Raw genomic sequence first — 27,078 nt, 5'->3', positions numbered from 1 at the left:
TTTTACAGGGATATGGTACCCACAGCCTGGAGGAGAGTCTCCTCTCCTCCACCCCCTGGGTACCATCCGCAAATGTTCTGCTTACTTTTCGCATGGTGGGAACTGCCACATGCGGAAAGTAAGCAGAACAATGCATTCCTATGTGGGCGGAATCCCTGCGATTCCGCAAAATTAATGAGCATGCTGCGTATTTTTCCGCGATGCGATTCCGCCGGGGGAAAATCCGCAGCATTAGCACAGCATTGCAGAATCCCATAGGAATGCATGGGATGCTGTTTTCTTGCATTTTCGCTGCAAAAACGCACGTTAAAAACCACCGCGAAAACACAAAAAAACCGCGACGTGTGAACGCAGCCTTACACTGGCAGATCATGACAAGTATGCAGTCACTGTGTGTCTGCAGACATTTGAATCCCCCGGGGGATTCAAATGTCTGCAGACACACAGTGACTGCATACTTGTCATTTTACACTGGCAGATCGGCTGTTTAGACTCAGCTGCAGGCTGAGTCTAACAGGCCATCATAACTGGCAGACCCAGAGATCATCATGTGAACTCTGGCTGCCATGACAATCCTCGGCTTCCTCGTGATCACATCACGGGGGGCGCTGGAGAGGTAAGGGAAGGAGTTGCTCTCACTATCTTCTAAATGCCTAATTGCTCACTATTCATCGTGGCATCTAGAAGATAGCAATTAGTTAACATCATTAGGACCTCATTCAATGATATTACCTATAAGAGCTATCGTTCTGCACCAGAATCACAGTGCTTTCAGGACCCTGGTGGTCCAGAGCGCTGTGAGACCGCTGGCCTAGAGAAACATCAGCGATGCCCAAAGCCCAGCAAGTGACGACATTTATCTACAATGGGTGGCCGGGAAGTTCAAGATTAAATAACTTAGTAATGAAAAATATGCTGGTTCTTCATTACTGTAAGACTAACTACTACTACGAAAAAAAATGTTACCACTAATATAAGTGCTGGTTTTGCTACTACTGTTAATCCAATCTCCCATTTATCATTGTACCAATAGGACCCTAGAGCTATAAAATAAATACAGCCTTATGACAAGTAATATTATGATTTTCTGCTGCTTATAAATTGACTATGTATTTATATATTTTACTTTATCATTAGTTTTAAGTGTAAATTAAATGTCACATAATTTCCAAAGTAGCAAAGCCCTTACAGGCATGGCCCATAATGATATCATATTAATGGCATTTTATTTCAGAGCTATTTCTAAACGGAGCTAAAATTTGTGTTGTTCCGGCGGGCAGCAGCAATGCTGAAGGCTAAAGTTGAGATGACTGGAATTCAAGCTCTATTTCCTGTCCTTCAACAGAGAAGATCCAGGGGTTCAGAAGAATACTGATTTCAAGCAAATTGCATTAAAATGCATCTCACTAGATTTTTTTTTTTTTTACTTATCATAGCAATTTAATAAATCACTACTCCCAAAAAGATGGAAATGACTGCCAATTTTGTTCCAAAGCATTAAGTCTAGGAAAAAGCCTTGGACTATAAATGTTATTTATTTGAGGTATAAAGAAGAGCATAACACATAGCAAAAGTGATTTAGAGCTCAATAATTTTCAGTGACATGAAAGCAGACAATTAACTGCCTGTCCGCATATTGCTTTTATTAGAAAACAGTTTGGCATCGTATCTAAATGAGGTGTGAACAGTACAAGGGAGCATTTTCTCAGTGTCAGCAGCTAAGTCTCATTGCCATTTGTTCTTTCTTGTTTATATTAAACAGTTTCAAGAGTCTTCAGTATTTCATAACCTTGTCACCTAGACTCACTGCTTTTAAGTTTTAGGTAACTCAATAACATAGAATTACACCTATAAAAAATAAAAATATGTATATTGGAGATTAATAATAATCTTTATTTTTATATAGCGCTAACATATTCCGCAGCGCTTTACAGTTTGCACACATTATCATCACTGTCCCCGATGGGGCTCACAATCTAAATTCCCTCTCAGTATGTCTTTGGAATGTGGGAGGAACCCGGAGAAAACCCACGCAAACACGGGGAGAACATAGAAACTCCTTGCAGATGTTGTCCTTGGTGGGACTGAGCCACCGTGCAGCCCGATTAATGAATGTTTTAAAATTCAAATTTGCAGGTTTCACAAGTTTTTCAAAAAAGTTTGATTTCCGGTAAATAAATTTACAGCAAATTATATGTACTCTAATTGCTTTGAAAATATCTGAATAACACTCTGACGTTTCCTAAGACTGTATTCAACCGTGTCAATATTTTTATTGCAAACACAGGCTTAGTAATGTCAAAGTGATGTCAACATGGAAAAGGGGGGAAACTGGATAGCAATAAACATCCCATTTAATCACGCAGACTTTTCATATTTTTTTTTTACAAATAAAAAAGATCCAAAAATTATCCCTCATAGTCATTTGTGATCAGACAGACCGATGATGTAGATCAGTAGCGCAAACTGACGGTGTCACTGTTACAGGTAACATCATCCTGCGGTGACTGAGATAAGTGATATGCCATATATTCCATAATGCTCTTCATTTCATCTCCACTAATATACTAGTGAGAGGTAAAAGAGACCTACATTTGCTAATACTACTGTCTGGACAACTGGTGCCAGTGGTGGTGGTGTTTTTGCTGACAAGTTTAGCACATTCTTAGATGAAGTATGGTTATTTTCTTTTACATTATCCCATCCATTGCTGTTTTTTTTACCATATATTTTGTATAATACTATAATTCATATTTGACAATTATTTCAAAGCCGATTATTCAAAAACAATGTAGTAAGAAATACAAAGTCGGTAGGTGCATGCACAGAAAGCAAAATGTGGCGGCAGGATACAGTAAAAGTATAGCATGTGTGGTTGCCAAACTGGGCTAGTAAAACAGGTGTTCAAAAACAGATATGCACAGTTAAATGTCAATATTGTTTTCAATTCTTTCAACAAAATTGATCCCCCTTCCCAAAAAAATGGCAAAATAATAAATGCTAGGTAAGTGAATAACTGCAAAAGAGGACTTTATTGGTGTGGCGGGTGAGGATGTAAATAGTCAAGACATGCAAACTGAGAGTAATGAAATTGCAGTTAAGTGTCTGAAGTTTATAGAATTGTCTTTTGCATAATTAATAAACAAATAAACAATTAATCCATTTCACAAAAAAGATTGCACAAGAAATGAAAAAAACTCTGTAGAGTTGTTTGTCACAAGCGATCACACTGTGACACTGACTTTAGATTTTTTTCCAGTAAAAATATTTAGCTGAATTGCTTCTGCTTTCTAGTACATTAACAGTGAAAAAATGTATAATTGTCATTCAAATACTGTAGGAGAGATGCCAGCTAAACCATCACTGATTAATCCCACTGAATCTGGCACTGCTGTTGACACCTCTCCTATCTCTCTCTATCTCCCTATCAATTGGATTTTTGTATTATTCACAAGGCACTTTGGGGAAGGTTGTGCCTGAGGTAATTATTACCTTCTATGACTGATGCTATCTTTTGCAATGTATACAATTAGTAGGAGGAGAGGATCATCACCGCGCTGCCGCAAGAAAAATTCCAGGAATAGTAAAAGTTCAACGTGGTTTATTCAATGTATGGTCACGAGATAGGGGACGTATCAGATATTAAACTGAAAACAACAGATACTACACATGATCGCTTCTCAGCCTTTTGGCTAAGATAAAGTGTAGTATCTGTTTTGCATCAGCCAAAACTGCTCAGACTGGCCAGATCTCCTCCTGTGCTGGGCCTTGTGGCTTGTGGTGCCACTGAAGCCTGTGACACCACAATCCCTGCAGAACACAGAAGAAAGAAGACAGAAGAAAGAAGTTAGAAGAAAGAAGACGGAAGAAAGAAGAGAGACTACAACCGTGAGTGCTGATCCCTGCCCAATCTCATCCATCCAAATCCCCCATCCCCCTTCCCCCTCTTTTTACCCCCCTTTGCGCCAGCTCTGTGCGCACATTTAGCAGCCACCGAGCGTTGATTGGTGGCGCAGTTCACCGATCAACACTCGTGCGTGCTTTTCTTTTTCACCCCCTCCTTCGCGCCACCTCCGTACGCACATCCAGCAGTAGCCAAACTTTGGTAAGTGACGCAGTTCACTTATCAGTGCACGTGCCTGCTGTTATACACTTTTCTTTTCACAGGAATTTTTTTTCCCTATTTGCCTTTTTTCTTTTAGCTTTTTCTTTTCAGATAAAAGTTTACACCAATCACCATCACCCCCACACACAGTTATAAATAAAGTACACACAAAGCACCATATTCAAAAAAGTCCCGCTCGTCACGCTCGTCCCAACAGCGCCATTCATTGGAGAAGGCATATTCTTTCCTTGCCTCCGACACTGATAGCGAGGGAGAGGATCCCATATTTCTTGACTTTTCAGATTCTTCATTCTCATTCTCTTCCTCTTTCTCCTCGGGTCATGCGGATGTCCCAGGACAGAAGATGAGGCAGTGCCCACCATTCCAGAAGATGAACCAGCACACCCCATTGTGGACACCGTATGGACCTCGCCCCCCGAAAATTATGAGCCACTGATTCCTGATTTTGTGGCAGAATCAGGAATCAAGTTTGACAAAACCTGCCTCACAGAAATAGACTTTCTCAAAGTCGTTTTCTTTGAGAATTTTATTAACCTCATGGTGGACCAAACTAATTTATATGCTCGTCAATTTTTGGCCCCAAACCCCGGTTCATCACTTTCTAAGGCTGGTTTCACATTTGCGTTTTTTAGCGCTGGAAAAAAACGCATACCTGCGCATGCGTTTTTTCCCCTATATTTAACATGGGTGCGCATACCTGCGCGCTGGTAAGCGCATGTATGCGATTTTCATGCGCTGCGTTTTTTTGGGGTGTGCGTTGGTATTTTCCAGACGCAGCATGTTGCATTTTTTGGCCCTTGAAAAAAGCGCATGCGCACGTATGCGCACGTTTTGCGCTAAAAATGGCCATTATAACCTATGGATGCGCATACGTGCGCACTGGCATGCGCAGGTATGCGTTTTTTTAGCGCTGCGTTTTTTTGGTGGTGTCCACTTGTTGTCCTAGTTATAATCTTCTAAAGTCAAAAAAAAAAAGTCTATATAAAGGAGGTGCCTGCCAAAACTCTGCCACTACTACACTGACAGATTGAAGAGCAGACAGTCAACCAAGAACCCATTATATCAGCGAAGAATGTGAGTATATTACATTATATGCCTGTCCTTTTAAATTATGTATGTACTAATGATTTTTATTATTTTTACATGCAATATGTCTTCAGAATCAGAGTATTCCCCATCGCGGCAGGAATTGGCGCAAGCAGACCGTGAGGTGATTATTTTTGTGCATCTGGTAAGTATATCTGCTGCTTCTCCAAATCTCTTACGTTTTTTTCAACTTTTTTAAGACATCGTCATCATCCTCTTCTGTGGACGGGACTAGTGAGGGCGAAGAGCAGGAGCAGCGAAGCCAAGTCCCGGTGGTGATACGGAATGTAAGTATCAAATGATTTGTAATGTTCTTTATTTTTTATCTTCTATTTTTACTCTTTTTTATGTTTCTTTTTTTGTAACTTTTTATTCAATTTAAATTGGATTATTCTAATGAATGTGTTTTGTCTAGGTTCCACAACGAGATGAAGACGTGTACCTGGATAATGAGCAGCTCACCAGCCTGGTCCAGGAGCGTTCGCCGTTGTGGGACAGCCGTGACCGGCTGCACAAGGACATTGTGGTGACCCGGCGGCTATGGAATGAGGTGGCCGCAGCATTGATGGATGGCTGGGACAGCGCCACAGCATCCTCCAAAAAGGCGTTTAGTGAGTATTTCCCTGCTCTGTATTGTGCCGCAGTGACTGTTGTCCTTGACGGCACTGTTGGGTTTCGTGCTAGGTGTATTCTAGCAGGAAACCCAACAGTGTCATCGGGGTCTACAGTGACTGCTTTGAGTATTGTATTGCTACATTGTGCCGCAGTGACTGTTGTCCTTGACGGCACTGTTGGGTTTCGTGCTAGGTGTATTCTAGCAGGAAACCCAACAGTGTCATCGTGGTCTACAGTGACTGCTTTGAGTATTGTATTGCTACATTGTGCCGCAGTGACTGTTGTCCTTGACGGCACTGTTGGGTTTCGTGCTAGGTGTATTCTAGCAGGAAACCCAACAGTGTCATCGTGGTCTACAGTGACTGCTTTGAGTATTGTATTGCTACATTGTGCCGCAGTGACTGTTGTCCTTGACGGCACTGTTGGGTTTCGTGCTAGGTGTATTCTAGCAGGAAACCCAACAGTGTCATCGGGGTCTACAGTGACTGCTTTGAGTATTGTATTGCTACATTGTGCCGCAGTGACTGTTGTCCTTGACGGCACTGTTGGGTTTCGTGCTAGGTGTATTCTAGCAGGAAACCCAACAGTGTCATCGGGGTCTACAGTGACTGCTTTGAGTATTGTATTGCTACATTGTGCCGCAGTGACTGTTGTCCTTGACGGCACTGTTGGGTTTCGTGCTAGGTGTATTCTAGCAGGAAACCCAACAGTGTCATCGTGGTCTACAGTGACTGCTTTGAGTATTGTATTGCTACATTGTGCCGCAGTGACTGTTGTCCTTGACGGCACTGTTGGGTTTCGTGCTAGGTGTATTCTAGCAGGAAACCCAACAGTGTCATCGGGGTCTACAGTGACTGCTTTGAGTATTGTATTGCTACATTGTGCCGCAGTGACTGTTGTCCTTGACGGCACTGTTTTTTTTTATCAACAGTGGACAAAGTCCGAACACGTTGGCGTTCGATCAAGGACCGCTTCAACAGTGATGTTCGTGCTGAGGGCCAGGTTCGCAGTGGATCTGCGTCAAGGACCAGAACTAGATACCGTCACTATAACGCGTTGCAGTTCCTAAGACCGGTCCTTGCCACGAGATCGTAAGTATTATAAATTTTGGGTTTTTATTTTTATTAATCTGTGTTTTTCTAATCCACAGCTGATGCTTCTTGTAAAGGCATGGTAGTAATGATTTTCCTTTCTTCAACAGCACCTGGAGCAGCACCCTGCAACCTGGCCCTGGAGCGGTCCTTCCTCGGACGTCCTCTGACCCGTCCCAGCCATCCGACAGCCAGGAAGCACCTTGCAGGTCAACCACACACACAGCTGGTGACCAGGAAGCTGGGCCATCAGGTGTTCCCCTGTCCCAGGTCTCTGCCACTGGTTATGCGTGCACTACCCGCCAGCGGCAGAGGGCCTTGGACAGGAATGTCTTGCCCGAGTTTATGCATTTGAGCGAGACATTTAATTCCAGCCTCAAGTCACTGTCCGACAGAGTTGAAAGCGGTTTTGCACTCATGGAACGTGGTTTTAACCACTTTGAACACCGCTTCAATTCTGTAGAACAGCGCCTTGACCGTCTGGAGGCCGACCTCAACAGACCAGCACACCATTTTTTTAGTAAGATTGAAAAGGGCATGGCGGAACACCTTAGTCCTGATCAACAGCTGAATGTGCTGCAGGCCTGCAACAATGCTTTCTTGCAGGCTATGCAGCATAATCGGTACGGTCAGCAGTCAGTGGTGTCCTTTCCACCTGTGCCACCATTGACTCGCTTCACCTCACTACCGACTTGTGCTGCATACCACTGCACGGACACCTCTATTCAAAGCCAGGACACCCACCGTTACACCACCACAAGTCTGAGTGCAGCTGGTCACTTCACCGACACCACCATGGCAAGCGCTGCTCCTGTCTGGAGCACCACCGCCACTCCCATGCATGCGTGGAGCTCAGCCACCACTAGGCAAACATGGAACAGCCCTGCCGCTACAACAACGTGTAGTAGCCCTGCCACCACCACTCTGCAAACCTGGACCATCACTGCCGCCACCAGTCCTCCTGCAAGGACGAGCACTGACAACGAAGAGCAGCAGCAGCAGCCACCTCAGCAGCAGCTCCAGCCACCTCATCAGCAGCCACCTCAGCAGCAGCAGCAGCCACCTCAGCAGCAGCAGCCACCTCAGCAGCAGCTGCAACCACCTCAGCAGCAGCTGCAACCACCTCAGCAGCAGCAGCCACCTCAGCAGCAGCCGCCACCTCAGCAGCAGCCGCCACCTCAGCAGCAGCAGCCGCCACCTCAGCAGCAGCAGCAGCCACACCTGCAGACGGGGTACCTACACTCAATATTTGCCCCTACTTCAAGGCGAAATCCATCAAGGCGGGCATTGGGCCAAAGTCGGTCCAGGCACACAAGCCTACGGCGACATGCCATTACAACTAATGTACCTGAACAGATTTCCTCTCCTCCAAGTGTTCCTAGTTTGATTCCCTTAACTTGACTACCTTCCCCCACAAGTTTTGTTGCCCCTTCCCCTCAAACACCGTCTTCAACAGCAAGTGTTGCATATTCCCTGCACACCCCCAAATTGAAACCATCTGCCCCCAAACGCCGGAAAAAATAATTTTTTGGTTTATTTTTGTGATAAAAAATAAATTTACATTTGTGGTTCACCATTACTAAGTTTCATTAATGTTGTTTGCGCCGCTCACACACACTGATGGGTAAATACATGTTAAAAACCAACCCAAGGCCTAGTATAGTCATATGTGAAATAACACAGACTAGTATAGTCATACCAAGGCCTAGTGTAATAACTCGAGTTTTACCAACTTGGATCTGGTTTCATGAAAAACAAACTGTTGAAACTTGTCTTAAAAATAAGTTTCTTTCTAGTTTCACCAGTTTGTTTTTTGTGAAACAAGATGCTAGTTGTTAAAAATCGAGTTATTACAGTAGGCCTTGGTATGACTATACTAGGCCGTGGTATTTCACATATGACTATACTAGTAGGCCCAAGGCCTACTATACTCATATTTGAAATACCACGGCCTAGTATAGTCATTCCAAGGCCTAGTGTAATAACTCTAGTTTTACCAACTAGAATCTGGTTTCATGAAAAACAAACTGTTGAAACTTATAAGTTTCTTTCTAGTTTCACCAGTTTGTTTTTTGTGAAACAAGATGCTAGTTGTTAAAAATCGAGTTATTACAGTAGGCCTTGGTATGACTATACTAGGCCGTGGTATTTCACATATGACTATACTAGTAGGCCCAAGGCCTACTATACTCATATTTGAAATACCACGGCCTAGTATAGTCATTCCAAGGCCTAGTTTAATAACTCTAGTTTTACCAACTAGAATCTGGTTTCATGAAAAACAAACTGTTGAAACTTGTCTTAAAAATAAGAATAGTAATTCAAAGGCCTAGTGTAATAACTTGTAAGTTGGAATGGAGCAGATTACATTCATCCACTCAATGCTGACTTGTATTCCCCATGGACTTTCATTGGGGTTGGGTTTTGAGGGTTGTGTTTTGAGAAAATCACATACTTTGTTTTCAACTAGTTGCACAATTTTCTCTTGAAAAAAAATGGTTTCCTGATTCATGGCCTGCAGCTTTGCTCGTTCCAATATATTTCACGCAGACTAGCAATGCTGCATTTTAACTCATATGTGTATTTACCTGCCCAGGTGTGTGAACATCAAAAAATTCAGTTATACATGGGAAGTTTTTTATTAAATTGGAGTTTCAAAAATATAGTGCACTCAGTAATGGTATCAAATAAGGTTTTTTATTACCATAAACAAACAAAAACATTACACCATTTCATCTTGCCAGTGCACCCGTCCTACATCAGAAATAAAGTAGGCCGCAAATTGGTCCCTCATTTGGCCAACTTCAACGGATGACCTGAGAGTGTGCTGAGTGAATTCAGGCAATGGGTTAGGAGCATCATCGTCCAGTTCAAAGGTCGGGTGCTCTTTAGCCATCACAAAGTTATGTAGAACCACACAGGCCTTCACCACCTCATCGACTGTTTCAAGTTTAAGATTAATGGCCGTGCCCAGAATTCGCCATCTGGAAACAAGAATCCCAAAAGCACACTCGACAGTTCTTCTGGCCCTGGTCAGCCTGTAATTAAATATTTTTTTGGTGTGGTCCAAGTCCCGGCTGGAGTAGGGTTTCAGTAAGTTTCCGCACATTTGAAAAGCCTCATCGCCAACCATTACAAAGGGCAGTGGCGGAGCTTCGGTGTGAGGAAGAGGCCGTGGCATAGGGAAATTAAATTGGTTGCCATACAACCTCCGGCCCATGTCTGAGTTTTTAAAAGTCTGTGAGTCATTACCACGGCCAAATGCTCCAATGTCCACTGCTACAAACATACATCCGGCATCCGCAATCGCAATGAGTACTATTGAAAAGTACTTTTTGTAATTATAGTACTCAGATCCCGTTCTTTGGGGTTTGATGATCCGTATGTGTTTACCATCAACAGCTCCCAAACAGTTGGGAAAATTGCATACTGTCCAGAATTTGTCAGCAATTTCCATCCACTTTTCAGCGGTGGGCAGGGGCATAAATTCTGGGCAAAGAACATTCCAGAGAGCCCGGCAGGTGTCAGCAACAATTCCAGACAAGGTAGAGATTCCAATACGGTACTGGAAGTGTAGTGAAGATAGGGTTTCTCCAGTCGCCAGGAATCTGTGAACAGACAAAGAAGTAAAATTAATATTTATGTATATTATTTTAAAAAACTATAAAATAAAATATTAGTACATTCACGAAAACTAATTACCCACGGTTTTGAATACTAAATTTAAAAAAAAACCATCAGACCGCACCCCTTGGTTTTTAAAACATACCGTAATGTCACCAGTAGCCGTTCCTCAGGAGGAATCGCACGACGGAGCTGTGTGTCCTGTCTCCGGATGGATTGTTGGACACGAGCAAGCAAATCCATGAAACTTTCGTGGGACATCCTGATATAATCTGTAAATTTCTCCGGGTTTGCCTGTAGCTCGCTGTAGAGGGTGTGGTATGCCCCACGGCTCTCCCGGAGTTCAACAATCGGATGTATCCACATACGCCGCCGTCTTCGCTGCCTCTCTCTCTTCCTTTGTTCATGGCAAGCAACTGCATACGCCTGAGCCATCGCGATGTCCAAATCCAAGTTGAAGTGAAAACTCTTCCAGCGCAGATCCATGGTCACGAGAAGAATCAAGCAAATGTGAAGAATACTGTAGACAGGGTCTATATATTAACATACCACACCCACAATGAAGTCCCATTGGTCTTGTGTGTTGTCGAATGGTTGTTTTTTCATTTTTGTGGGGTTTTTCCAAAATCTGTAAAAAAACGCAAACGCACAAAAAACGCATACAAACGCGCAAAAACACTGCGTTTTTTTCCTGCATGCGCATAAAAATGCTTGAAAAAAACGCAGCGTTTGTATGCATTTGTATGCGTTTTTTTAATGCGTTTTTTTGCGGGAAAAACGCGCTGCAAAAAAAAGCAAGTGTGAAACTAGCCTAACTGGTCTCCTAAAGACGCAGTTGAAATGATGCAGTTTTGGGGCCTGGTCCTTCACATGGGGATCCTGAAGAAGCCAGAAATTCTACAATATTGGAGTGTTGATATTTTATACAACACTCCAGTGTTCCAAATAGTCATGGCCCGGATGAATTTTGAGGCCATCCACAAATTCCTGCATTATACCGATAATGCACAGTGTCCCCCACGAGATAAACCCATCTTTGACCGTCTGTTCAAAGTTCGGCCGGTCATCGAACACTTCAACAAAAAGTTTGCTGAAGTGTACATGCCTCAAAGGGACATCTGTGTGGATGAGTCATTAATTCAGTTTAAGGGAAGGCTCAGTTTCCATCAGCATCTGCCCAGCAAGAGGGCCAGGTACAGAAATAAACTCTACAAACTGTGCGAGAGTACCTCAGGGTACACCTGCATGATTAGATTTTACGAAGGAAAGGATACCAGGATTGAACCCCCTGATTGTCCCCCCCGTCCTGGGAGTGAGTGGGAAAATTGTGTGGGATTTGGTGCACCCACTGCTGGATAAAGGTTATCACCTCTACACCGATAACTTTTATACCAGCATTCCACTCTTCAAATCCCTCACAAGGTACTGTAGCCTGCGATAATGTCCGCAAAAATTAGCGAGGCCTCCAGAAAACACTACTTGGGCAGATGCTCAGAAGGGGTGACAACAGAGTCCAATGTAGCGACCACTTGCTGGTGGTCAAGTACAAGAAGGATGTCCTTCTCTTGACTATCATACATGGTGATGGCAATGCCCTCAGCACTGTAGGAGGTACCTCTACACAGGTCAGCAAACCGGACTGTGTACTGGGGTACAACAAAAACGGGGGAGGCGTTGATCTCTCTGATCAACTCCTCCAGCCATACAATGCTTTGAGAAAGGCCTAGGTGTGGTAAAAAAGCTGGCCATGCACATTGTACAAATGGCAATGCTCAACGTTTCCTGTTGTCACAATGTGCAGGCCGCACCGATACGTCGTACCTTCAGTTCCGGGAGGTAGTGGTTAAGACCCTGATATTTGGCACTCAGGAAGGAGCAGGCACCAGTACTTCTGGAACTGAAGGTGCTCGTATCGTACCAGGTCAGCATTTTCCAGGGGGTGATCCCACCAACCGAAAGAAAAGGTAAGCCTCAAAAAAGGTGCTGAGTGTGTTACAAAAGGGGAATATGCAAGGACATCATTTATCAATGCGACACCTGCCCCGAAAAACCTGGTTTGTGTATGAAAGATTGCTTCAAATTGTTCCACACCTCCATGCACTACTAATTTACTTAGATTTACAGGAAGCAGTAGATTAGTTCCAAAAAGAGGGCACATCTAGCCAAGTTCCTTGGGGGTCTAATTTCCAAAATGATGTCACTTGTGGGGTTTTTTTTTACCGTTTAGGCACATCAGGGGCTCTGCAAACAGAACATGATGCCCACAGACCATACCAACAAAGTCTGCATTCCAAAACGTCACTACTTCCCTTTCGAGCCCCGACGTGTGCACAAACAGTAGTTTTCTCCCACATATGGGGTACCAGCGTACTCAGGACAAATTGGACAACAACTTTTGGGGTCCAATTTCTCCTGTTACCCTTGGGAAAATAAAAAAAATTGGGGACTAAAATATCATTTGTGGATTTTTTTTCTAACAGCCTGGCATTTATAAACTTTAGTGAAACACTTGGGGGTTCAAAGTGCTCACCATACAGTTATATAAGTTCCTTAGGGGGTCTAGTTTTTTTATTCATTCCAAGGATCTAGATCTTTATACACTTATATATAATAGGGAAACGCATGGAATTTTTTCCCTTCATGGGATTACTAATATAACAGTATATTTGTTAGGAACGGCGGTACGCACTAGATAAAAATATAAATAAAGTGCGCTCGCAGCTCGGGGTCCACCGTGCAGTAGGTGAAATAACTGCTGCTAAGTGGTGGCAGGAGCAATATGGCGGAATTGCACACAGGGTTAAACTCCACCCAGGTGCGCAGAGCAATCTCAGTTAAACTCACGGAGATGCCAAAAGTACAAACACAAATAACTGAGCCTTTTGTAGTCACAGTACTCAGTAAAAAATGCACACATGGTATACGGTCACAGGAGTAGCCCAAGACGGCGGCACTACGTCCGTCTAGACCTACCGTGTGTGCGGCGTTGCAACTGCGAACACAAAAGAGGCTGCTACTGCAGCGCAGCGTGGACACTGCCGCCAAACGACAAAGGCAAGGTGCAAGCGCAATGTCGGGCGTTAGCAGCTGTGCAAGTTGAAGCTGAGGAGCACTGGCGCTGAAACTAGCTCAGTCCCTATTCACATGCGTAATATCAAAGGGAAGGGGTTTCAAATAAGTCAGTCACCAGAATCATGCATCCGTCCTCATACACACAGCAGCAAGTATGACTATACTAGCGCATGGCGGAACAGCCATGCATGCCTTTTATAGCAGCCGGGACCTTCTCCATGCTTCCAGATCTCTGAGATGGACCAATGAGAACTGGAACGGGACCTGAGCACATGACTCCCGATCTCCAATGGGAGATCGTCTCATGAGCATGCCCAGTAAGAGGACAGAAGGACTTAGCCTCAGGAGAGATTTGCTGCAAGGCAATCTCCTCTGCAGTGGAAAAATAGGAGGAGAGTGCAGAATGTGAGGATCTGGATCCCTGCTGAGTAAACACAGGAATCTGACTCCTAACATTATTAATCCCACCATACCATTGTAAAACATAATATTGGATTGGATGTATACCTATTTATTGTACCCTTCTCCCTCCTTTGAGGGCATATCATATTTATTCATTTTATCTTAATGCACTTATCTATTTATCTTCTCCTTTTTTATATATATTAATTATTTAATAATAATTATGGATTAGAGTTTCATGTAGTCACTTTCATCATCATTTTAGTCTTGTACTTTTGTCTCTTTGCGCACTTTAACTCACAATAAACTACTTTATTTACACTTTGCACTCCCCCTCTTCCCTTTTTTGCCATCTCTAACATGTGAATGTGTAAGTATGTATTTACAGTGCCTTGCAAAAGTATTCGGCCCCCTGGAACTTTTCAACCTTTTCCCACATATCTCGATTGGATTCAGGTCTGGACTTTGAGTTGGCCATTCTAACACCTGGATACATTTATTTGTGAACCATTCCATTGTAGATTTTGCTTTATGTTTGAAATCATTGTCTTGTTTGAAGACAAATATCCGTCCCAGTCTCAGGCCTTTTACAGACTCCAACAGGTTTTCTTCAAGAATGGTCCTGTATTTGGCTCCATCCATCTTTCCATCAATTTTAACCATCTTCCCTGTCCCTGCTGAAGAAAAGCAGGCCCAAATCATGATGCTGCCACCACCATGTTTGACAGTGGGGATGGTGTGTTCAGGGTGATGAGCTGTGTTGCCTTTACGCCAAACATATCGTTTGGCATTGTTGCCAAAAAGTTCAATTTTGGTTTCATCTGACCAGAGCACCTTCGTCCACATGTTTGGTGTATCTCCCAGGTGGCTTATTGCAAACTTTAAACAACACTTTTTATGGATATCTTTGAGAAATGGCTTTCTTCTTGCCACTTTTCCATAAAGGCCAGATTTGTGCAGTGTACGACTGTTGTTCTATGGACAGACTGTCCCACCTCAGTTGTAGATCTCTGCAGTTCTCTGATCAGTCTTCTCCTTGTTTGAGATGAAAGTTTAGAGGGCCGGCTGGGTCTTGGTAGATTTGCAGTGGTATGAAACGCCTTCCATTTCAATATGATCACTTGCACAGTGCTCCTTGGGATGTTTAAAGTTTTGGAAATCATTTTGTATCCAAATCCGGCTTTAAACTTCTCCACAACAGTATCACGGACCTGCCTGTTGTGTTCCTTGGTCTTCATGATGCTCTCTGTGCTTCAAACAGAACCCTGAGACTATCACAGAGCAGGTGATTTATATGGAGACTTGATTACACACAGGTGGATTATATTTATCATCATTAGTCATTTAGGACAACATTGGATCATTCCGAGATCCACAATGAACTTCTGGAGTGAGTTTGCTGCACTGAAAGTAAAGGGGCCAAATAATATTGCACGCTCCACTTTTCAGTTTTTGAATTTCCACAAAAATTTAAAATTACCAATAAATTTCGTTCAACTTCACAATTGTGTCCCACTTGTTGATTCTTCACCAAAAATTTACATTTGGTATCTTTATGTTTGAAGCATGATATGTGGGAAAAGGTTGAAAAGTTCCAGGGGGCTGAATACTTTTGCAAGGTACTGTACCTTATTTTGGCTATATGGGACAGGTGGGGAATGTGGGTATATGCACATACACCATACACATATTGGTATATTTATGATTATCTATATATAATTGCTTTAAATTGTCCGTCATTCACTTCCGTCTGGATGTCCCCGAATCCCACAATCCACCACGCCGCACCGGAAGTACACCAACTGCCATATTGGAATACCCAAGTGATGGGTATTCCAATATGGCACCCGCTGGTGGTACCAGGCCCTTCCACAGTATCACCAGCGGGACACCGCCGGGACCCCCGCGCCACCGCTGCTGGACCTGCTGCCCCACCCTGCCGTTGGTGGCGCCACACCCCATCTTCAGCACAGGCCGCAAGCCGCGGTCTTTCCTGCTGGCTGGCTGCCTCCAGGACCCCTGCCACTGCTGAACCCCCTGCCACCGCCGCTGGACCCGCCACTGCTGGCCATGCTGCCGGACCCCCCTGCCGGACCCTCTGCTGCCTGCCCACCATGTACATAGTCAGAGAAAAGAGGGAGACACAAAAGTGCAAATAGGGTCTTATCAAACGTTACACAGAATTGCCCACCAAGAGAACTACTCACCTGGTGAGAGTGAAGGAAAGACATATTAATGGCGGCTACTGCAGATCCACAGGTCAGTGCAGGACCTGGTTGTACAATATTTGTGGTATGTCCTGATGAAGGGGTCACCTGAAACGCGTAGAATAAACCACACTGAAATCTCTACAATTTTTGGAATTCTTCTTGTGGCAGCGCGGGGATGATCCTTCCTTCCTACCTAAGTGTACACCATGTACATACACACACATTCACACACATGTACACACACACACACATACACACACATGTACTGTGGTGTAGTAACCACTATGTCCGCTAGGGGGTGCTGTGTGGAGGTTCCAAGAGAAAGGATGAGTGGCAGAATCCTGAAGGATGGTTATGTATCTCAAAGTGGGTGGCTTTGAGATGGAGACTTAGTTATGTGTATTGATCAGCAATGATATTGCTGAAGTGTTATTTCAAGATATAAGGGAGAAGTCTCCAGGTAACTCGGGAGTTGGGCGGGCCGGTTACCTACAAACCCACCCAGGGGTGTGTCTGAAAATGCCTGTAGTAAAAGACTGTGAGTGTGTGAAGGACCTGTGATAAGGTCATAGTCATGTGACCCGGTGGGCGGGGCTATAGACCATATAATGTGGCCAGGGTAGGTCACATGAGGAATGCTGGGACCTGGTTGGTCCAGTGTGGAAGGTCCCGCAGAGATGGAACTTCCTGCCTGGCAGCACTTGTGAAGTGGCTGTGAGCAATGGCGATGTGTGCCTGAGAGTTCCCTGGAGGGAATGAATGTGTGCGGAATGCTGAAGCCGCATGAGTGAGACAGTTGTGAGGCTAAGTGAGCCTGCGTACTGGACATTGGTAACCAGAGTGAAGCATTATAATGGCCACTATGCTGGTAATGCTGTTAAGTGAACTTTCTGTTGCTGCTGTGGTTTATGAGGCGTGAATAAACCGCAAGGACTGTATGATTTGTTGTAAAATCCTGTGCCGGAACTGGTTTTTGTTCGCTGCAGGCGAGAATCCCCTAAGTAAATGACAGCGCTACCTCACATTTGGTGGAGAATGCGGGCAATGTTGTAGCCTTGTTGCTGGGAGCAAGGGAAGAGGACTGCAAAGTCGGTTGCTAAGGGCAACGGTTTCCAAAAAGTGCATGTTGCAGTGCTGGCAACGCTGAGCCAGGAAGGCTGACGGTCATGAAAACCATGTTCTACTGACCGGGGTCAGTGAGCAAGAGACTGGTGATTGCTATAGGGTGCCTCTGCGGATAAGAGGTACCCGAGAACCTATGTGGCCGACACAGGCAACGGACTGGTGTTCGTGTGGTACTGACCTGGGTCAGTGGAAAAGACTGTGTTCCTGGAGGGTTCAGTGAGCAAGGTCGTGGAGGGTCAGTGTTGGGAAGATCCCTGGAGCACGTGGTATGACCTTGGACCTGGTGAGGCATACGTGTTGGGCAGTCTCAGGCTGAGACGGATGTCCTGAATAGCACCAGCTAAGCCCCTGGACCTGGTGAGGCCGGTGTTGGGAAACCCTGGGAGGAGGGTCGCTCCCTGAATAGCACCCGGTGCGCCCTGTGTGTTGGACAGTCTCAGGCGGAGATGGTACGTCCTGAATAGCACACAGAAAGGACACGTGAGTTTTTTGAGTTTTTTTGTGTGGTGTTTTTCTTTTCTTTTCTCAACTCAGCTGGCGGTGGCTCAGTGGGAGTCAAGAAGGTGACAAGCGGCTTGATGTGGCTCAGTGGGGTCACGAAGGTGACAAGCGGCTTCTGGTAACTCGGCGGGGTTACGAAGGTGACAAGCGGCTTCCGGTGGATCGGCGGGTCCACGAAGATGGCGCAGCAGGAGCTGCAGTGACTCCAGCCGCTGTGTGTGTGAACAGTAGCCAGTGGTGTCGGTGATCAGTGACAGCAGGAGTTGTGGTGGTGCCAACAAGGACTTGTGTGGTATCGTTAAGACATAAACTGTGTTGTGTGAACTGTGGTCTGAGAAGACCAGTTTAACGGACATGGGGAGATCCTGAAAGGGGGTGGAGTCTCAGAAGGGGGCAGTGACCTAAAGCGGGGTGTTAACCCAAAAAGGGGTGGAGTCCCAGGAGGGGGCGGCAACCCAAAGTAGGGTGGTGGTCCAGAAAGGGGCCAAGTTTGAAGGAATGACAGCACTGGGTGACTCAGTGGGTATGTCTAGAGTACCGCAGTGTATGTGTATGTCATTTCCAGAATGTGGGATATTCTTTCCGAATGATGATGGGCCGCAAGTGTGTACCGTGATGCTACACCGGGAAGGGATATCGGGACGGCTGGACTCAAAGAGTCGGGTGACTCTGGTAGAAACTCCTCTCACTCTCTGTCTGACAGAGAAAATGGTCCAGGTTCGCTGTGCACATGGGGTCACAGTGAACTATGCGGTAGACAGAGTAATGTTTAAGGAGTTCGGAGGTAGTAAGTGCCAAGCTGGCAGTATACCACCAGACTTAGTTTATGCCTTGGAGTGCGTCAGGGATTTGGTCAGGTTTGATGACCTATGCCAGGAAGAAAGAGACGTGTCTACTGTAGGGCTAGCAGACACTGAGACGCTGACGCCTCCTAACATGGACAGGCCAGACGTAGGGGCGACCGGAGAAAGAATGACGTTGGACGAACTTACAGACCGGACGTCACCTGAAGGGTACAACGGTGTGAGTGAGAAGGGTGTGAGAAACAAAAAGAGCGGAGCTGACACACGGACAGAGAGTGTCCTGGGGGTTCACCATACGGTGTGGTGTGACTGTGACGTGTTGTTGCCAGTAGCCTCCACGAGGACAGAGTCTAGTGCTGTGCTGACTGAAACTCGTGACAGGACTGATGGTAACCTGGTCGAGAAGATAACGGGAGTAGAGACAGTCAGAGGGTAACTGGGGGGTTCACTCGGCTGACAGGATTAACCAAGGGGTACTCTTAGACGATATGATTAAAGAAGTAATGGTGCAACACATACTGACCAAAAGAGAACTAGAGCAGGAGATACAGTCAATAAAAGAGACAGTAAGGGATCATCTCGAACGTGAAAGTGTGATGAGACAAACGACCGAGCACAGAGTGAAGGAGATCGAGAAAGAAGTCTTGAACCTCAGAGGTCACCTGTCAACGTGGCACAGTGTGAACAACACCTTAAGAGAGGATGTGGTAGGGCTTGAGAAAGAAGTCTTGGAGCTCAGAAGTCACCTGTCAACATGGCAAAATGTGAACAAGACCCTTACAGAAGAAATGGAAGAAATCAGAGGAGTAGTTAAAAGTCTTCTGCGGGAGAAGTTGGATGAAGACTTACCGCGGGTGAGCGCAAGTGATAACAGGACAGAACGGCCAGTAGCCCTCGGGGCAAAGGTTCATGAAAGGACCAAGTCATGTGATGTTGATGAGTTAAGAACGGAAGAAGACAGTCACCCGGTCGGGTCAATGGCAGTGAGGGAAGGGTCCGTGGTAAAGCTAGAGCCTCCGGTCAAGGAATAGAGCAAGACCACAACCTTCCAGTTTGTAATTGATGTACCAGAAGACATGCAAGAAACCTGTGTGGAGGAAGGAGTGCATGAGGCTTTCAAAGAAGCGGTCAAAGCGTGTAAGGTGCGCTGGGCACCTGAGACTCGGCAGTTGGTGATAGTATCGGAGAGAGAAGATACCTCAAACCGAGTAACGGTCCTGAAAGAGATGCATCTACAATGTCTCCACACCAAACAGCAGGTCAGGCAGAGTAATGTGAAGGCTGCTCAACGCCTAGAGGTAGCAAAGAAGGCTATGGACCAGCTGGGTTTGCGGAAAGATGTGGTACCAGTACCCAAAGCTCTGATTGGGAGGATCATTGGAAAATCCGGGAAAGTAATGCAAGACCTTGTGAATATCTCCGGTGTGGTGAGAGTGAGGATCCTTCCTGATGATGAAGACCAAGTATCCAGTGAGCTGGGTAGGATTCCCATCCTGGTGGTTGGCTCCGTGGAGAGCCTGAGAGACTTTCAGATGCTCTTGGAGTATCGAGTGAGGTACCTGCAAGAGATTGAGCAGTTGAGGCAGGACCACCGGCGAATTAATAAAGAAGTACGGAATACCAGATGGCGGCCGCCTGCAACCCAACAAGATGTAAGGACCCGAAGAGTGCCACCAAGAAGTGACAGGGCAGATGGCCGAAGAATGTCAGCAAGCGGTAGCTCGACTGGCAGGATGACGTGGAGAGACCGTAGTTCCTGTGAGACCCTGAATGAATCAGACTCAGGCCAGACAATAGGCCTGATTAGGACTGATGACCTTACCAACCGGGGGAGCTGGTCGGGGAACGGAACAAACAGAGAGAGGAAACTGGTGACTAGACCGTGTCTGATGACACAGACAGACTATAACTGGAGGGTCAAAGATCAAGACCGCTGGGGGGGGCAGGCCTAACGTAGAGAAGAGGCCGTATGACACTTGGAAAAGGTTCTCTCGACCTGTGGGGCAAGGTGTGTTGAGTGCCCGGTCTTGAGAGCCTGATGTAATGTTGTGTGTTCAACCCCACAAGTTTGAACAGAAGGGCGAGGTATGTGGTGTAGTAACCACTATGTCCGCTAGGGGGCGCTGTGTGGAGGTTCCAAGAGAAAGGATGAGTGACAGAATCCTGAAGGATGGTTATGGATTTCAAAGTGGGTGGCTTTGAGATGGAGACTTAATTGTGTATTGATCAGCAATGATATTGCTGAAGTGTTATTTCAAGATAAAAGGGAGAAGTCTCCAGGTAACTCGGGAGTTGGGCGGGCCGGTTACCTACAAACCCACCCAGGGGTGTGTCTGAAAACGCCTGTAGTAAAAGACTGTGAGTGTGTGAAGGACCTGTGATGAGGTCATAGTCATGTGACCCGGTGGGCGGGGCTATAGACTATATAATGTGGCCAGGGTAGGTCACATGAGGAATGCTGGGACCTGGTTGGGCCAGTGTGGAAGGTCCCACAGAGATGGAACTTCCTGCCTGGCAGCACTTGTGAAGTGGCTGTGAGCAATGGCGATGTGTGCCTGAGAGTTCCCTGGAGGGAATGAACGTGTGCGGAATACTGAAGCCGCATGAGGAGCCCTGACTTGGGTGAGACTGTTGTGAGGCTAAGTGAGCCTGCGTACTGGCCATTGGTAACCAGAGTGAAGCATTATAATGGACGCTATGCTGGTAATGCTGTTAAGTGAACTTTCTGTTGCTGCTGTGGTTTATGAGGCGTGAATAAACCGCAAGGACTGAATGATTTGATGGAAAATCCGTGCCGGAACTGGTTTTTGTTCGCTGCAGGCGAGAATCCCCTAAGTAAATGACAGCGCTACCTCACAGTACGTACACATGTACACACACGTATAAACACACACACACACAAATGTACTCACATACACACACGTACATACACACACACACGTACTCGAGTACACACGTACTCACACACAGACGCATGCACACGTACTCACATCTCCAGCACAGGCCGCAAACCTCCCTCTCTCCTGTCGGCTGTGACTGCATGGAGGTGGGTGGGCAGGCAGCTGCGGGTCACACACATGTACTCACACACTTCCCTCCTGATGTGATTGCATCGGGCACACCTCTAGTATTTATATATATATGATTTCATTCCCCTATTTGATCTCTTATAATTTAATGATTTTTACACTTTATATCTGTAGCACTATATTTTTGTAATTCGCAAGTTTAGTTCCCAGTTCACCTTTATGACTTCATTTTTTATTAGCCCACATCGTATTTAGTTTATCACATATCCCACTCCAGGACATTCATAGTATAGTCCTTATATTAGTATTTTTCCTACAATTAAATACCGTCTCCAATCACACCTATTAGCGTATACATTCCCTGGTATACTTATTTTTATTTACTTCTTTACACTTATTCTCCCCTTGCGGTCCTTTTTAAATAATGTCCATAACACAGTTTTTATATATTTCCTCTTATAACCATATACCATCTCCAGCTATTTATTTATTTATATCTTTAGGAATCATACACCCTCCTATGGAGTTCTTTTTCATTACTTTTCCCTAATTAAACCACTGCAGCTATTATCTATTGTGTCCTGGTACTGCTTTGGCTCTCACATTCATCCTCTTACGGCTGGATTGTGCCTTTTTGTTTGCGCGTGCACCGGGTCCTGTCTTCTCTCTGATTTCCGGAAGTGCTCAATCATGTGACCGCAGTGCGTTGCACTGCCTTCCATTGAGCACTATTCCGGAAGTCCCCTTGGCCATAGGGGGCGGAGTCCCTAGCACACACGCTGTTATGCAATCAGGAATAATCCTATCACATACGGACATGCCATATTTATGAGTTCTCCTCTCTCCCCCCATATCACACGCCCCCCAGAAGAAGCAATCAGCCCCCGTTGGGCATGGGGGAGGCACAGACCACCTTGGGACCTGTCAGCACCTACCCTGCATTCAGCACCACCCAGCTGTTTTGACCCTTTATCTTCTTTTACCCAGGTAATGGAAGCATATTTATGAGCATAATTATTTAACCCTGGTTTATAATCATTAGGGTAAGGGCTGTATCCTCTATAGCTAGAGAGTGGGGTGTTGTTTTGGGGGTTTTCAACTATATAGCACATTTGCATGATAAATAATGCTTGTAACTGTACTCCTTCACCCCTTTAGGAGTTTTACTTAATTTTGACATCTTTTGTTCTTATATCTCCACTAGTAGCACTTTGTACCAGCACATTGCACTTTGGTATAAAATTCATATTTGTGCATTATTAAGGATTTTTTTCTATTTTCATTTTTAAAAATTTGTACCAGCATATTGCTTCCCTTCATGTTTTTGGTATTATATTTATTAATTGTGTATTTGATACTAGCTCTGGTGGTCTTATTCCTTTTTACTCCTACCGATTGGTTCCCTATTTAATTCATTCTCTGACATTTTGTGCGTCTTCCTTCCTCTTCCTCCCCCCTTTTTGGAGGGTTTTTCCCTGTCTTTTTTAAATTTTTATTGATTAACATAAATAAACCTTTATGTTTTAACCTATATTACCGCAGTTGGAATCTCTTCTTGTCTTGTGGCTGCCAACCGCAATAGACTATGTTGATATGAGTTTCTTAGGGGGTCTAGTTTCCAAAATGGGGTCACTTGTGAGGGATTTCCACTGTTTAGGCACATCAGGGGCTCTCCAAATGTGACATGGCGTCCGATCTTAATTCCAGCCAATTTTGGTTTGAAAAAGTCAAACGGCGCTCCTTCTCTTCCATGCCCTGCCGTGTGCCCATGCAGAGGTTTTCCCCCACATATGGGGTATCGGCATACTCAGGAGAAATTGCACAACAACTTTATCTGTTCATTTTCTCCTTTTACCGCTGTGAAAATAATAAAATGTTGCTAAAAGATCATTTTTGTGACTAAAATAAATGACCATTTTTTCCTTCCACATTGCTTCTGCTTCTGTGAAACACTTGAAGGGTTAATAAACTTCTTGAATGTGGTTTTGATCTGCTTGAGAGGTGCAGATTTTAGAATGATATCACTTTTGGGTATTTTCTGCTATAAAGACCCCTCAAAGTGACTTCAAATGTGAGGTGGTTGCTAAAAAATGGTTTTGTATATTTTGTTGTAAAAATGAGAAATCGCAGGTCAACTTTTAACCCTTATAACTTCCTAACAAAATTGTGCTGATGTAAAGTACACATGTGTAAAATGTTATTTATTAACTATGTTGTGTGACATATTTCTCTGTTTTAAGGACATAAAAGTTCAAAGTTTGAAAATTGCAAAATTTTCAAAATTTGCCATATTTCCGTTTTTTTTCATAAGCGCTCAGGAGTTTTGAAGTGCCCAGCAATGAGTCCGGATCTAAATCCCATTGAACACATGTTGAGAGAGCTTAAAACTGTTGTCCACTACCAGGGCAACCCCTTTTCATTCTAAATGTTTGGCCTGGATAAAAAAAAAGCCTGTACTCACCTCCTGTGGGGGGCTGTTTCAGTGGTATAGGCACCCGTGATCCCGGGGCTCTCGTGCAGTTGTGACATGTAAGCCTGGCGCCCAATCAGCATGGGCATCACTGTCCCCGCCTTCATACAAACTGAACATGAAGAGGAAGTCAGGGCTGTGGCTGATCTCTGACTTCCTCTTCATGTTCAATTCATTTGAAGGTGGGGACAGTGATGCCAGTGCTGATTGTGTGACATCTGGAATGTCTCTTTGAAGCATCCAACAGTAGTCTGCCATCATTGTAATGCTCCATTTCCCTGGTAACTTCTTTCCATCTCTTTAATGTCCTAGTGGAATTGTTCACCTTGCTCTTCACACACTGCTCCCAAATTTTCAGGAAAGTAGTCAAGTTGGGAATGTAGGAAATGCACTTTCAAATTCATCAGGCAACCTAAAACTTGAAATGCTTTCAGCATTCATTTGACAATCTTTTTGTAGTCAGGATCTCTTTTATTGCCTAAAAATTTCTCTACAACCTCTTTAAATGCAATCCACCCTTCTTTTTTAGGAGCCATCATGGTATTGACAAACTCTTCATCAGCTATAAGCCTTCTAATGTCTGGTCCGAAGAACACACCTTCCTTCAATTTTGCCTCTGAGAGGCTTGGAAACTTGGTGACCAAATATTTGAAGCATTCCCCATCTCTTGGTAGTGATTTTACAAATTGCTTCATGAAGCCCAATTTTATGTGGAGAGGTGGTAGAAGTACTTTATAGGGAGGTACCAAAGTTTCTCGGAGGACATTTTTTTCACCGACTTTGAGCACCCTCAGCTGTCAACTCAGTGATTTTGTCAGTTTCAACTGTCCCACAGACACAGAAAACAAGGGTATTTAGTATGTCCAGCTTATTACCCGAACAGCATACACAAGACCTTCAAATTCCCACACACTTGCCAACCGTGGTCTTCATATTTAAGTTTACGACGAACCAATTCCATGTTCTCGTAGGCTTCTTCCAAATGCACGGAATGATCTACAGGGATGGAAGCTTAAAAAATGCCGTTATGGAGTAAAGCGGCTTTGAGACTTCTTTTTGCAGAATCAATAAAAAGACGCCATTGCGTTGAATCATATTGGATTTTGAATTGACCCATCAAACCTTCGACATCAATGCTTAAACCAACTTGTCTTCCCGGGCAAAGTAAGGAATGAACTTCCTTTCATGATGTCTGAACCATGAAAAAGACACTCCTGGTAACATTAAATTCCTGCTTTTGAGCCTTGATCTGAGTAACTCAGCAGCATCTTTGGGAAGATTCAAGTCTCTTACTAAATCCTTCATCTCCTCCTGGGAAAAACAATTTGGTCTTGTATCATCTTCAAAGTCAGAACTTGATTCATCATGTGGTTCAGTTATGATTCCACCTTAATCAGTGCTCGGTATCTCTTCCAAAGTAGCAGGGTCCTTGGGTACTTGCATATCTGTGCCATGGGGATGGGACAAATTGCTGAGTGAATATTAGGGTATGAAATGAAATGGAATGTTTTGCATGAACAAAAGTAACAATCATCACTATAGTACTTTTGCTCTCACCATACCATAGGAATCCCATAACGGAAAGCTTTTTTCTTACCCTTGAATGAATTTCGGAGGTCCTTAACACATCGTTTGTACACTTTATGAGCGGTCCAAACTTTATCTTGATCTCCAAGTTTTAGTCAAAAGTATGCGAATTATACTTTTTTCACAAAGTCTGTAATTTGAAGCTGTTGAATCAACACTGTATATTCACCACAAATGAAACAAATGGTCAGGCGAATTAATACACTTGCACAAAGTCATAACACTAATTAGGGGAAACAAAGTTGATGAATGACATTCTAATGCAAGTTTCTTGAAAGCATAAGGACCTGTGAGGTAACTATTACCACGGCAGCTGGTACCCAGGGGATGTAAAGACAAACAGACAGGTAGACCCGACTTGGAGACACAGGACTGGCGGGCACGGTTTGGAGACACAGGACAGACGGGCACGGCTTGGAGACACAGGACAGGCGGGCACGGCTCGGAGACACAGGACAGACGGGCACGGCTTGGAGACACAGGACAGGCGGGAACAGCAGGCACGAACAGAAGGACACTGGTGCGGGAACAGAACGGGACAGGACACGACCACGGACCTCCCGAGCCTAGGAGAGAGGACAATGGAAAAGGCAGATGAGCTACGGGCGAACAGGACGCAGGGGCGTACATAGAGAGCGGGCCAGAATCACTAACGAAGCGCAGTGATAATCAGGCACCGCCAGCAGGAAGAGGCGGCCTGATATAGGGGAAGTAGAAGGGCCTTCCGGGTTGTGACCTCTAGTGCAGGAGAAGAGGGCGCGCGTCCTCAGGAGGAGGAGGAGGCGTGCGTGTGCCCGGGCATAGTGTGTGCGCGCGCGCGCCGAGGAGGAGGGGCGGGAGCACGCACCCGGCGTGGTCCAGAAGACCGGACGCGATCGCCGGACGGAGGAGAGGAGCCAGGAGGGACCGCGGAGAAGCCTGCGGCAGCCGGCGCCACGGCGAGGAGACCACCGGCGAGCGGGTAAGCTGCGGTCGGGAGGAGGCGATGGAAGGAGTGCGCGGCAGCCGCTGCGTGACAGTACCCCCCTCCTTACGCGCCCCCCTCCGCAGCCCGGAAAAAAATTTAGCCAAGATTCGAGGAGCCTGGATGTTCTCCTGGGGCTCCCAGGACCTCTCCTCGGGGCCAAAGCCCTTCCAATCAACCAAAAAAAAGGTTCTCCCCTTTTGCCTCCTCATGGCCAAAATATCTTTAACCTCAAATACATCGTCTGCGGAGACAGGCGGAGGCGAGTGAGGAGCCGTGGAATGGAAACGATTGAAGATGACTGGCTTTAGAAGAGACACATGAAAAGCATTAGGGATGCGGAGAGAGGCGGGAAGCCGTAGTTTGTAGGAGA

General features: G+C 45.2%; 1 protein-coding gene and 2 pseudogenes across 1 annotated transcript in view; 1 reads left to right on the top strand and 2 right to left on the bottom strand.

Annotated features, from left to right (window-relative positions):
• The window catches only part of CPED1 (cadherin like and PC-esterase domain containing 1), a 600,308-nt gene that overhangs the window by 562,642 nt on the left and 10,588 nt on the right, over window positions 1-27,078 (bottom strand). The gene's annotated exons all lie outside the window — the stretch shown is intronic.
• LOC141087846 (U2 spliceosomal RNA) lies at window positions 3,586-3,704 on the bottom strand (annotated as a pseudogene).
• Window positions 3,673-3,812, top strand: LOC141087845 (U2 spliceosomal RNA; annotated as a pseudogene).

The sequence above is a fragment of the Dendrobates tinctorius genome, unplaced genomic scaffold (genome assembly GCF_039654945.1).
Source record: "Dendrobates tinctorius isolate UK_male_01 unplaced genomic scaffold, ASM3965494v1 ptg000035l, whole genome shotgun sequence".
Classification (NCBI taxonomy): domain Eukaryota; kingdom Metazoa; phylum Chordata; class Amphibia; order Anura; family Dendrobatidae; genus Dendrobates; species Dendrobates tinctorius.
Note: the sequence above shows the minus strand (reverse complement) of the source record. Positions and strands in the feature narration are given on the sequence as shown.